The following is a 12822-nucleotide window of genomic DNA, read 5'->3' as shown; positions in this document are numbered from 1 at the left end:
CAGCATCCGTATGAGGCAGCTGGGCACATACTCGGGAAGCAGAGAGAGATAAATGCTGATGTTCAGCTTATATTCTCTATTTATTTAGTCAAAGGCGTTAATTAGCCCAAGGGATGGTGGTACCACATTTAAGGTGAACTTTCCACCTCAGTTAAATCTCTCTGAAAAGACCCCCATTGATGTGCCAGAGGTGTGTCCCTGTTGATCCTGAATCCCCTCTAGTTGACAATGAAGGCTAGTCATCTCAGCCTTCCTAATGTACTGAGGTCCACAGGCTTCTCTGAATGACCATCAGTCTTGTTTCAAAACTTCTATTGGCTCCAGCAACTTACAAGGAAGTTCCGCATAGAATCCTTCGTGCCCAGGCACAGGGCCAGCTTAGTAGATATGGTTCCCAAGAAAGTCTATCATTCTAGGCCATGAAAAACCTCTGAAGTGGGCAAGACCATGATCAATCATCAAAATGAACAATCAGGAGAGGGGGTCATTTGTGTCCCAAAGGAGAACCCCACATGTGTAAAGATGACAAACTTGTCATAAGAAAGTAGAAAGAGAAGGAACTTTCTTTCTCTGCATGCCAGAATGGCAAGAATCAAGTCTGAGTAAGCACTCTTGACAAGCGTGCAGAGTTCACTGAGTACAGACCTTCCCTGGTGGAAAGAAACTTGGCAACATCTATCAAAACGACAGAACCTTGGACTCTTTGACATTGTAGTCTCACTTCTGAAAATTCCTTGTGTGAATGTCACTGTGTACACATGAAATGATGTGCGGATAAGACTCCAGCATTATAGCACTGCAAAATTCCAGCCGTCATCGGGACAGCCCAATGGTCACCAACTGATTGGTTAAGTAGACTATGGTTTTTGTTGGTTGGTTGGTTGGTTTTTTGAAACAGGGTTTCTTTGTGTAGCCCTGGTCTTGGAACTCACTCTGTAGACCAGGCTGGCCTCAAACTCATAGAGATCTGCCTGCCTCTGCCTCCCAAGTGGATCAAAGGCGTGTACTACCACCTCCCAACAAATATGTTATTCTTATGCTGGTTGTCTATGGCTGGAAGCAGGGATAAAACAGTGATGAAGTAAGATGCATTGTTGAGAGAAAAATTCCAAGTGTTAGACACATCTCTAAGAGAAAATCTGCCACGAAACACTCCACACTCCAAAAAAAAAAAAAAAAAAAAAACCCACATAGGGGAAATGAGATATAAGCTAGGATAAACTTACCTGTGTATAAGGAAACCTTACAAATAAATAGTCAAGGGTCTTGAGAATAGGGATGCTGGGGAAACCACACAGACAGGAGACAGGATAGAGGACTACTGCTGGATACACTTACAATTATACATAAGTAAGTGTAGACATAAAGTTACAGGCTATTGTAATGATGGTCCTGAATATTTAGAAACAAGTCGAGACTTGCTCGTGAAGTGTGGGAAAAAGTCTAAGGATGTGTTTCCGCTGAGATTCCCCAAGGATGACTTATTTTTTTGGGGAACAGGCTAAGTGGTAATAACTGTAGTGGCCCACTGTGTAAATTCACAAACAGCTAAAAGGAACGGGAGTTTACAAAACTCTGGCCGCCAAGAGCAAACAAGGGATTGTTTGAACAGACAAACACACAGAGCTTGGTTCTGCAGCCTTTTAAATGCTTGACATGTTTATTAATTTTCTTTTCAAACAGAAATAGGCAGGTTCGTGGATTAAATGGTAATTGTAGGCATTGACAGGAGAGGAAATAAGCCTGTCATGACCAAAACGCGACCTTTGTAAATAGCTCCACAGCTCTTTCTCCTTAAAAAAAAAAAAATGAGTATTTTTAGAGCAGTGTTAGGTTCACAGAAGACTTGAGAAGGGACAGAGATTTTTCCCAGCATTCCCAGGCTCTGCAATGGGGAAGCCTGTAGAGCATCCTCAGGAGCACCCACAGTCTACAGGTCGTGTCAAGGGTCACTCTCCTGTGTTCTGTGGGTTTAGACGAATATACGGTAACATGTACGCAACATTATATAGAGGGCTTTGCAGTCCTAAGAGTCCTCTGTGCTTTGCCTGTCCACACCCGTCAGGCCCCAGAAACCGTCCATCTTTGCTTTGACTGGCTCCATAGTTTTGCTGGTCCAGGACATTGTAGGGCTGTGAACACACCGTATTAGCCTATTCAGACCAGCTCTTTTCACGTTGGTAATAGGTACTGAAGGCTTTTTTTCTCCATGCTTTTTCCTGGTTTGGTGGCTCATTTCTTTATAATGTATATAATTATATATGTAATAAAAATATAATTTCTTTATAATATTCCATTTTATGGTTGTCACTCAATTTTCTCATCTATTCACCTAAAAAACAATTGTTTCTCAGTTTGAGGAATTAGTAATAAAGCTTCTATAAACAAGTCTTTATATGTGTAAAACATTTAACACTATATTTTATAAATTTTTAATAATTACATTAAATTTGTAATATGATACTTTCTTTTTATTTAATCTATATTTTTCAAATTTTTAGATTTTCCTATTATTCTAATGAGAAGATAAGCTATAGTTTACAAACTCACTCTCAAACGTATGAACCACTGATTCATTTTCTAATATATTTGTGCAGAATGTTTTCCCACTTTGAGGTTTAAACCTGAAAACTGGAATTACTCTGTCAGAGAGGACCATCTTCCAGGCTATTTCATACCTGTTTTCAAAGCAATTTCCAGATTTGCTAGTTAGTTTATGGCTGTCCCAGCAGTGGAGAACTGCACCGTGTCACTGTCCATAACCACCGAGTGTTTCAGTTAACTTCGTGCAGAACATGTGGCCTCCTTTGCTACATTTCTTGGATTGTCACAGGATGGCCATGGCCTGTGTCTGTCTCCACAGTGCCTCATACTTATTACTTTAGGCCTTAGACTTTTCATATTGATTTACATAGATCTCTTCCACCAAGCTAACACATTGATTGCAGTTTTTCCCAATGTCCCTTTAAACCTAGACTTTTATTAAATGCAGTTTTCTCCCCTTTCTGCTAAAATCTTTTGATATTCTTTCTTTTGTACCTATGAATTCAGATAGTCTCCCCAGGGCACCTCACACACTAGAGAATTCAATGTTTCCACTTTCTCTCCTTTTAATTCTTCAGCTCTTTCATGCACAGCGGAAGTTTCTGGAACATCATTTCTATGAGCATATGCCACTATGCCCAGGGGTTTTAGAAAGCTGGAAAATATCTGTCTTGTCATCACCATTTTCCTCCAAACCGGCAGGGCTGCGTCCAACTAAATTTAGTTCTAATTCATAGTTCAACAAGACTTCAAGTATACAGTGAGTCATCGTGGTGACATGTGGTCTACCGTTGTCCCTCCGAGTCCCATTTCTCCCACTGAGCCAAGACCCCACCTTGTGATTAACTTACAAGAAAAGTTATGCTGCATTTTGAATTGGAACAGGGCTACAGTCGGGCTCTGACACAGGAGAGTTCTGCTGGTGGCAGTCAAATCGAAAGAGGGGAAAACAGGCCTGGAAAGTACTTGAGTTAGAGGGCAGTGCCGTCAGAGAGAAGCGCTGTTTGTGGGGAGCTTGTTAAATGGGACTGCTTTTCTGGCTCCAGCACGGGTGAGGCAGGCGGCGGCACACGTGGTATGGGTCTCTTGAAAGAGGGGCCACTTCCTGAAGTCTCCGTCCCACAAGAACACAGAATCTCTGCTCCAGAACTAGCAGAAGCTGGTTTTAGTGAACAGACGATGGAAATGGGGTAGAAGATGACAATGACCCTGCAGAGGTCACTGTCTGACTAAGTCACTCATTTCCATGGGCCTCTACTCCTCAATCTGTTGGATGGGTGACTAGCCCTTGCTAGCTATCTCTTGGGGCCAATATGATGTCAGATGGAATAGCATGCATAAAGAAGATGGGGCATTGTATCGGTTGCTTCTCTGGCTGTGTCAGAAGCAATGCGAGAGAGGGAAGAATTGTTCTGGCTCAAGGAGCAAAACAGTACACCCCAAAGTGCGGCAGGAAGCAGAGAGGGGAGATGGCTGCCTCAGTTTCTCCTCAGCTCTCTTTTATTCAGTCCAGTCCCCAAGCCCATGGGATGGTGCCGTACACACCCACAGCTACTCTTCCGTCCTCAGATAATCCTTTCTAGAAGCTCCATTATGGACACATCCAGAGATGTCAATAATCTCCCAGCTGATTCTAAATTTCATGAAGTTGACACGTAAGAAGCTACCACAGGCACTCAAGGGCTGCATAACTCAAACACGTGTCCAGCGCATGCGAACGATGTGGACATTTCACAGCGTCTCATTGGAAATATGGTGTTGACACTAGGGGACGTCCCGGTGCCCATGGTTCAGCCCTGAGGGAAGGACCGCAAGTTTCAACTTGAACACTGACCAGGAACTTTTCTGCCCAGCATGGTGTACCAGGCTCTGCTCTGACACAGGTCTCCCACACGGTGCTATTCAGTCAGGTACAATGTAGGGCAGACCAGGCAGGTAATAAGGGAGGAAGACAGACTCCCTGAGTCTGCATTGTCTCCTCAAGATGCCAACAAAGCATGTGACCCGGGTTATGCAGGGCTTTGAACAAATTCTTAGGAAACTTTTTGTTTCCTTTTCAGAAAGCAAAGTTAATAGTAATTGGTGTGTTTGTGCCTATTCGGTGCAGGCCACTGTGGAAAGGGTACCTGTTATCTCTAGCCTTCTCGGTAAGAAACTAGACCTTATGAAGGCCCAGGCCCTTCTGGAGGAAGGGATGTGGGATTCAGTCCAGGTTGGTCTGACTCACTAACCCTGAAGCAAGAATCTTGCGACCAGCCTGAACAAAAAGGAACTAGAAAATTAAGACTTTAGAAAGATTGCCAATTGAACTCGATTAGAACAGTTGCTCTGGGATTAAGCCAGTTTCTTAAAGAGATGGTACCAGAAGGTGGCATTAACATCCTAGCACATTCTATGTTTGTACTCAACTGAGTATAGTTGCTTAACCTCCTTCTCTCATCGAAAGAGGGTGGGTCAACAAAGCACTGGAGTCTTGAGGGCTGGAAACTGTGCCTGGTGCCCAAGACCAAAGTCTTTTTGGCGTAGGAGTGGGCAGAGGACAGCATGTTCCTAAAAATCGTCTGTAATGAATGATGTCAGCTACCCAGTAGTGTACATGGTGGGCCAGATGTGGAGACTCTGTGTCTGCTTCATAGCTGGGAGCCTTTGGGACAACAGAGAGGAAGGGGGAAAAAAACTCTACCGTACACCAAGTCATTTCCCCCAGAAAACATAATTACAGCGAAGCCTTCTACACTCAACCACAGACTTCTTTGTTAACTAAATCTTGACCCACCGCATAGGTCCGTCCAGAGTGTCCTGGCAACCAAGTGATCATCCTGATACCAGGCTCTGTGAGGCAGGCTGGCAGTGAGAGTTGAGGAGCTGCACCATGGAGCCACACTGCAGACGTCTGGTGTTCCCCTTGGCTCAAGGCCATCTTCTTGTAGTACCCTACCACTGGGGGCTCATGCTCCTTGAGGTCTGTCATTTCTGTCCTTCATTGGATGAGCAGTGTTTGTCATCACTGGGTAGAGATGTATGTCACATGCTACATGGAGATATATTATGGTCTGAAATAAGACAGCCGGAGACCAAAGATCTGGACACAGAGAGCCCTTAGCAATTGGTGCTCAAAGGAGCCATGATGCCTAGGTCCTCCCAGCATCTTTCTCAGCATCCTGAGTGCTTCTTACTCCACATCATTGTGGAAGGTCTTTTAACTGATCTGTCCTACCACCAGAAATGTTCATGTCCTCCGTTTCTCAGTTCTGGCAAAGCAAGTGCCCAACTTGCAGTATGAGAAGGACCTTTCTGTTCCTTTCTAACGGGCTCTCTGACCACCTCCCCAAGATACTACAGGTACTACATGCACCATGCCCATGAAATCTGTATTGTAGGATCTTAAAGACTTGCTGGTTTCTATAGTGACAGTGACAGCTCTCTGTCACCATTAGAACAATAAATAAATGTTAGTAACCACAGGCACTTCCCTCCCCAATGTCAGTTACCATAGAAAAAAAATTCAAGAGCTCATACAAATGGGGTGAATTTCTAGATGTCTCCTACTAGGCTCCAGGGCCCTCAACTGCCATCAAAATACTCAAGGCCAGTTGCTATTGCCTGCCAGGGGCTACCTAGTGATTATATAACTTCCCTTTTAAGGTAGGTAAATAGTGCCACCTTCCATGTTCCTATACCATGACAATTACTAAACAAGTAATACACACCTAGCATCTTAGCTGTGTCCATTACATGACAATCACTTAGCAATTGTCACCCACGACTGTCTTACAGAATCCGTGTCCTAACTGTACGTAGTATGGAATCTGTTCTCAGTGCCTGAGTTGAGAACAGGAAAAGCTGCATTCTGTAAGTGTTAAGTGGCAGCCAGTACCACTCGTTTTTGTGGCTGCTGCCCTTCTATGATCTTTTTGTGTGCATATTCTGAGCAATAGAAGAAAAGCTGCTCCTTTATGGAGTGGCTCCCAAAGCATTTCCTCACGCACAGCTTCCCCATGGCCATTCGCAAGTGGGTTGCATCACCCCAGTTCATGGTTAGCCCTATGACAAAGTGGTCCTGGGCCGCTGGGTCATCTTCTTCTCTCTCAGCCCTTCCACCACCAGCTCACAGACGCTGCAGCAGAGGCTTCGTCAGACCAATATTTAGTTTGATCTTAAAACTCCTGAGTGCTGACTTACAAGATTTCAGAGTCTAAAACTGCATCTTGTCCTTCACTGAGATCCTGGCGTGTCACTATTGATGAAGTCCCTTGCTTCCATTGTCATGAGATGCTTTTAAAAAAAATCTCTAAAGGGGGCTGGAGAGATGGCTCAGAGTTTAAGAGTACTAGCTGCTCTTCCAGAGGTTGTGGGCTCAATTCCCAGCAACCATACGATGGCTCACAACTATAATGAGATCTGATGACCTTTTCTGACATGCAGGCATAATGGAGGCAGAATTTTATATACATAATAAACAAATAAATCTATCTTTAAAAAAAATCTCTGATGGTTCAGAGAAATTTGGAAAAGGCATTAAAAGAAGCTCAGAAATCACCTTGGATTTTGCCTCTAACACATCCTACAAATAAGATGCAACCCCAACCCCAGTTTGTCCAAGAGGCAGTGTGCGCCACACACTTGAAGAAAGGCTGAGTCAGAAAACATGTTGCTATGTTCAGCGAGTCCGGTTTTATCCCAGGCTTTTTCAGACCCAGGCCAGCTGGCCTTGGTGAGTTCCCGATAGAACAACCCCATTGTCTAAATGTGTGGGTGCACCCCTCGCGGTCCTGAGTTCCTTGCTCGTGTTCTCTCTCCTTCTGCTCCTGATTTGGACCTTGAGATATCTGTCCAGTGCTCCAATGTGGGTCTCTGTAGCGGACAATGAGGACTACTGAGAACTCAAGAACAATGGCAATGGGTTTTTGATCCTACTGCACGTACTGGCTTTGTGGGAACCTAGGCAGTTTGGATGCTCACCTTACTAGACCTGGATGGAGGTGGGTGGTCCTTGGACTTCCCACAGGCAGGGAACCCTGATAGCTCTTTGGGCTGACGAGGGAGGGGGACTTGATTGGGGGAGGGGGAGGGAAATGGGAGGCGGTGGCAGGGAAGAGACAGAAATCTTTAATAAATAAATAAATAAATAAATAAATAAATAAATAAAGTTAAAAAAAAAAGAAAACATGTTGCTGCCTTCCTGGGTCTATGAGCCCATATATTCTTATACCCAGGAGATTGCCACGCTGGGAACTCCCTTTTCTGCACTCCCAACTCTCTCTCTCTCTCTCTCTCTCTCTCTCTCTCTCTATCTCTCTCGACAGCCTTTTAAAATTTTGCCTGTATAAGAGGCATCCCAGCTCTGAGCAATCACTAGCATTTTGCTTTAAAGCTGGGCTTCAGGGACACTTCTGAGCCATTTCATATGAACTGAACTGCTCTCATTGCTGACCCTTCCAAAAAAGGCATGTTGAAAACCCCAGGGAGCCCTGAAATGCTTGCTTTGTTCTGGGCCATCTGCTTCCTAAGGACACTGACTGGGGGAGGAAGAGTCCATCATTCCTAAAGGCCAAGGCCACTCCTCCTAGACTATGGCAGCTTCTTGACTAAGGGCAGGACATAGTCATGATAAGCTTTGTTTCTCTTCTTTGATTTTTTTTTTTTTTGCAAACCATGGAACTCCCTAGAATCTCCATCTTGCCCCGGTCACTTGGCAAGACGATTCTCTGTGACCACAGTGTTCTCAACACCAGCATGTGGCCTCTTCCTGAGGGTCCCTCCCTTGCCTAAGGGTTTCCTTTCCTGGCTTCTGGCCTTGCTCCTGTGATTTCTGCCCTTTTCCCTTTCGAAGGAAGTGCTCAAAGGACAGAAAAAGGACACTGATCATGAATAGAACTTGAGACCCGGGGTCCAGTTCCCACAGCAGCAACCAAAAATAGTACCAGGACCTGGTCTCTGTCATGAAAAGGATGGGCTGAAATTCCCGGGCTTGTAGCCCAGGACACAGGTCAAAGTCACGGTGAAGGAAAGAATTGACTTCTTCCCTAGTCAGGCACTGCAGGAGGAAATCAGAACTACATGAGGTCACATGAGGCACTAGTGAGGAGGGTGAGTGTCCCTGGCAGATCTACGGTCAGACTTGACCCCACCATGGTCTCAGGCTGAAGGAGGAAAATGATATTCCAGAGACTTAAATGTGTGTCTTAAACATGAGAGGTGTAATTGGTTTGGCAAGAAGCATTTCATTGTGAAAGTTTTGGGCTGGGCACCCCGCTACATCACTGGCAGTCCTCAGTGTGGGTACAGAGACAGAAACATTTGTGCAGAACTCTATGACCCTGATATCTGGGTTATAGTGTGGATCTTAAATGTTCTCTAAAGACCATAAGCCTTTCCCCATTGTGAGCCGGTTTTCTCAAGTATTTTGTCACAGCAATTGAAAGATGACTGATACACCTGTATATTCCAGGGCTAGGGATAATGAACGCTAACGTCTACTAAACAAGGATGACATTCTTGTTGTACCCCTCCTCCCAGTAGTCCCCAGCTTAGAATGTGACTGCTGTTTGGGGAGAGGTAATGAGGAGCAGGGAGGAGGACCAAACACAGGAGAAACGGAAAGCCCTCCATGAAGCAGAACCAGGTATCCCAGGAATAAAGAGAGGTCGGTAGGCTGGCCTCTCGGCAACCATGACTGCCCCAGCTATAACCCTCTCTCCAAATGACGGGCCTGATTCACCCCAGTCTTAGAGAGTCTTAAAAAAGAAGCAGCTTTGTTGAGACTTCGTTGATTTCCAATACAATCTGTAGCTCAAAATCATCAATTTTGTAGACCTACAAGTTGCACAATCATCAGCACAACCCATTTTTTAGGACATCACAATCACAGCCCCGCAAAGTTCTACATTTAGTCCCTACCGCATTAATCACACCCGCAATTAGTCCCCACGCTCAGCCTCAGCCGATAAGCAAGCATCGCTCTATTTGCTGGCTCCATAAATCTCCCTTTTCCAGGCATTTCATTAGCACTGCGCACAACCATACATTTTGCACCTGGTTTCTTCCACTCTGGCGTTTTGAGAACGGGCTCTTTCCACCGCCTGCTTTGTTGCCAAGCAGAACTTTACGGGACCGATCTGCTGCAGGTTGCTCACTCTCTCGTCCACAGATGAACATGTTTGGCTTGTCTCCAGTCTCTGCTTATTCTGAAGAGAGCGGATGTGAGCAACCCCACACAGGCCCTTGAGTGGGCATGTGCTCTCATGCTACTGGGTAGATCCCTACAGGCACAGTTGCTGGGCCGTATTATTAAGAGTCACACCTTAAGAAACCACAAAACTGCATTCTCCATTGGGTGCTCCATTCTGCAGTGTGCAATGATCCCGTTTCTCCTTATGCATGCCAACACTTGGCATCATCTGTCTCTTGGATTGTAGGCATTATGGTTGTGGTATGCTGGAATCGCATTATTGTTTAATTTGCATTTCCCTAATTAATGACTAAAGATATTGGACATCTTTCCCCATTTTTATGAACCACGGGTACAACTTCTTTAGGGAAATACCTATTCTAATCACTCTTGCCTATTTTAATTATGCTATTTGTCATCTTATTATCTAGTTGGAAGAACTATCTGGAAACACATTCCTTGCTACCTATCTGATTGGAGATATTTGCTATTTGGTGATTTATCTTTTCATCTTTATAATTGTGTCTGTGGAACTAATTTCTTTACCACTCTCTCATTTTTGAATCTTGCACAGTGTCACGTTACCTAATCCAAGGACACAAGAATTTCTTTGAGAAAATTTTATCGTTTTAGCTTTTCTATTTAGGACTATGACTCTTTAATTATACTTGCTGATGCTGTGAGTAAAGGGGTCTCAGCTCAGGTGTCCATCCGTGGACGTCTGTGGAATTCACAGCACTTGATGGAAAGGACATACCTTCTGTTTAGAGTTACCCTGCACCCATCAGCTCAGCGTGGAAGCTTCCTTTTGGATCCCGTGTATCCTCTGATCTCTGTACCGGCTATGCTTCCCTGATTGCTGTGCCTGTGTTTTCACTGGTCCCTTGCTGTTGAGACTCTGCGTGTAACTTTAAACAAATTTCACGATGAGATTTCCCTGTCGTTAGTTCACTGCTGCTTTCAACTGCGGTTCACTGTCGTCAAAGATTATACAGTACGATTCCAAGCCTTTCAAGTTGTTGAGCTTTGTTTCTCTCAGCCTAGGATATATCTTGGAGAGCGCTTCATGGGGACATGAAAAGGTGTTCTTCCATAAGCTGATTGCTGTAGATGGATCAACTGAGTCTTGTTGATTGACAGCATTTATGAATTCAGTGACCTTGAAGATAGGGGACCTAAGCCAAGCCTACTTGTTGCTAAAAATCCCCATGGGTTTTCCTCTCTTCCTCAGCTCTCCGGTTTTAGCTCTTTGAGTTCTATGTCTCTGTTGTTAAAGGCATATACCATTTAGGACCTTTGTTTTCCTGGTGGATTGGTCATTTTACCACCTAAGGTCCCACCCAATCCTTCCTAAGTGGCTTTCTCTGTGTTTTACGTTATGAGCTGTGTGATATCTGCACATAGACTGTTTACTGCATGGTGTCTCTTCTTCCATCGATTTGCTTCACCTTAGCTATAAATGAGTATGGAATGAATTTGTTACAAACAGAATTTATTTGGGAGACATAGTTATTGACTATGTCAGGTTCTGTGATTCAACTGATTTATTTAGAGCATCAGTTGATGCTCTAAAGATAGGTGGATGGAAGTAATTTATTATTTATCTCCTCCTCCTTTCCTATAGTTTTGTTTATTCTATTTCTTTATGTGACTTGAATATATTAAAGAATTATCTAGACTTGTCTATAGTCTTTTATTGATCAAAATATGTTGTAGACATGTGTAGAAATTCTCAATGAATTAATAAAAACATACACATTATTTGAGTTGTTCCTTCTTAATTATTCAAGGTTGCTTTTATTTTGGGTTCAAGAATTTCTTTTAGATATGATTTTTCAAGTAGGTAACTGTTAGTACCTAGTGAGCTATCAACAAATCATTTAAGTTTTCCTGAATTTGAAAATGTCTTTCTTTCTCCTTCATTACTGAAAGAGAGTTTTTCTATCAACAAATCATTTAAGTTTTCCTGAATTTGAAAATGTCTTTCTTTCTCCTTCATTACTGAAAGAGAGTTTTTCTCAGTATAGAATTTCTGGTTGTAGTTCTTTCAGATTCTGAGAAGAACACCCTTTCTTTCTGTCTGTCTTCAGTCAGAGAGGGCACTTACAGTCATTTCACCTCTTGTCTAATTGTGCCATGTCTTCCTGTAGATTTTAGTACATTCATCCTAGCTGGAATTAACATTTTTGAATCTATGAATCTTTTTCTTTTGCAAAATTTGCGAAGTGTTCACTGATTATTCCTTCTAACAGATAACTAATGATCAACCCCTCTAGATTTCACTCTCTCTCTCTGTAACCTGACGGTAGGAATCACCCCTGCCCCAGGTTCCTGAGAACTAGCTGTTCATCCATGTTTTTAGTCTGTTTCTATCTGTGGTTCACATGTATGATTCGACGACTCTGTCTTTCCCTTTCCCAATAACCTTCTGACACTGTCACCCTATTAGTGAGTCTACTCAACAAGATTTGTATCTGTTAGGATATTTTCTCCATTCTATACTTCTACTTTCTAAAATAACTTGACTTTGTTGGGTGGCACTTTTACTTACTGTTTACTTTCAAAAGATTTTTTATTTTTCAGTTGATTGAACAGATTGACAACATCTGGTTTAAAATCCTTATCAGATTATTCCAATATCTGATCAACCTCCCTGTTGATCTTTCCTCGTTTTAGTTATGATTTTGGTGTGTTTTCACTGTCATTGGGTGATTTCAATATCATCAAGAAGAGGCTCTGTGTCCCATTGATGTTTTTTAAAATTTGAAGTCCCAAAAATTGCTATGAGTTTGAATCTATCTTAAAATTACTACATTCCCAATGAGGCCTGTCAGTAGCTAAAGCAGAACACAGGCCAAGTCAGTGCTTGTGGGAAAAGAGATTAGTTAGTGGTGAGGAGGTATTGAGGTGGCTCAGACCTGTCCTAAGTTCCCACATGGTCCTACAGGACACCTTTTAAGCTCCTCAAAGATACAGGCCAGCATGAGCTACACGCCATCTGGACCCTGTGAAGATTATGACTGTTGTGTGGACTATTCACATATGCAAACATGTGCAGAACATACATTCTTTGACTTTCTTGTGACCAACATCTTTTAGTAAAAATA

The 12822-nt window shown here is 43.3% G+C and overlaps 1 protein-coding gene across 2 annotated transcripts in view; it reads right to left on the bottom strand.

Annotated features, from left to right (window-relative positions):
* Positions 1-12822, bottom strand: part of Vstm4 (V-set and transmembrane domain containing 4) — an 83120-nt gene that overhangs the window by 22246 nt on the left and 48052 nt on the right. The window lies entirely within an intron of this gene.

The sequence above is a fragment of the Microtus oregoni genome, unplaced genomic scaffold (assembly GCF_018167655.1).
Source record: "Microtus oregoni isolate MIOR12 unplaced genomic scaffold, Mior012 000013F_ref0000133, whole genome shotgun sequence".
NCBI lineage: Eukaryota > Metazoa > Chordata > Mammalia > Rodentia > Cricetidae > Microtus > Microtus oregoni.
This window is presented reverse-complemented; position numbering and strand designations above follow the sequence as displayed.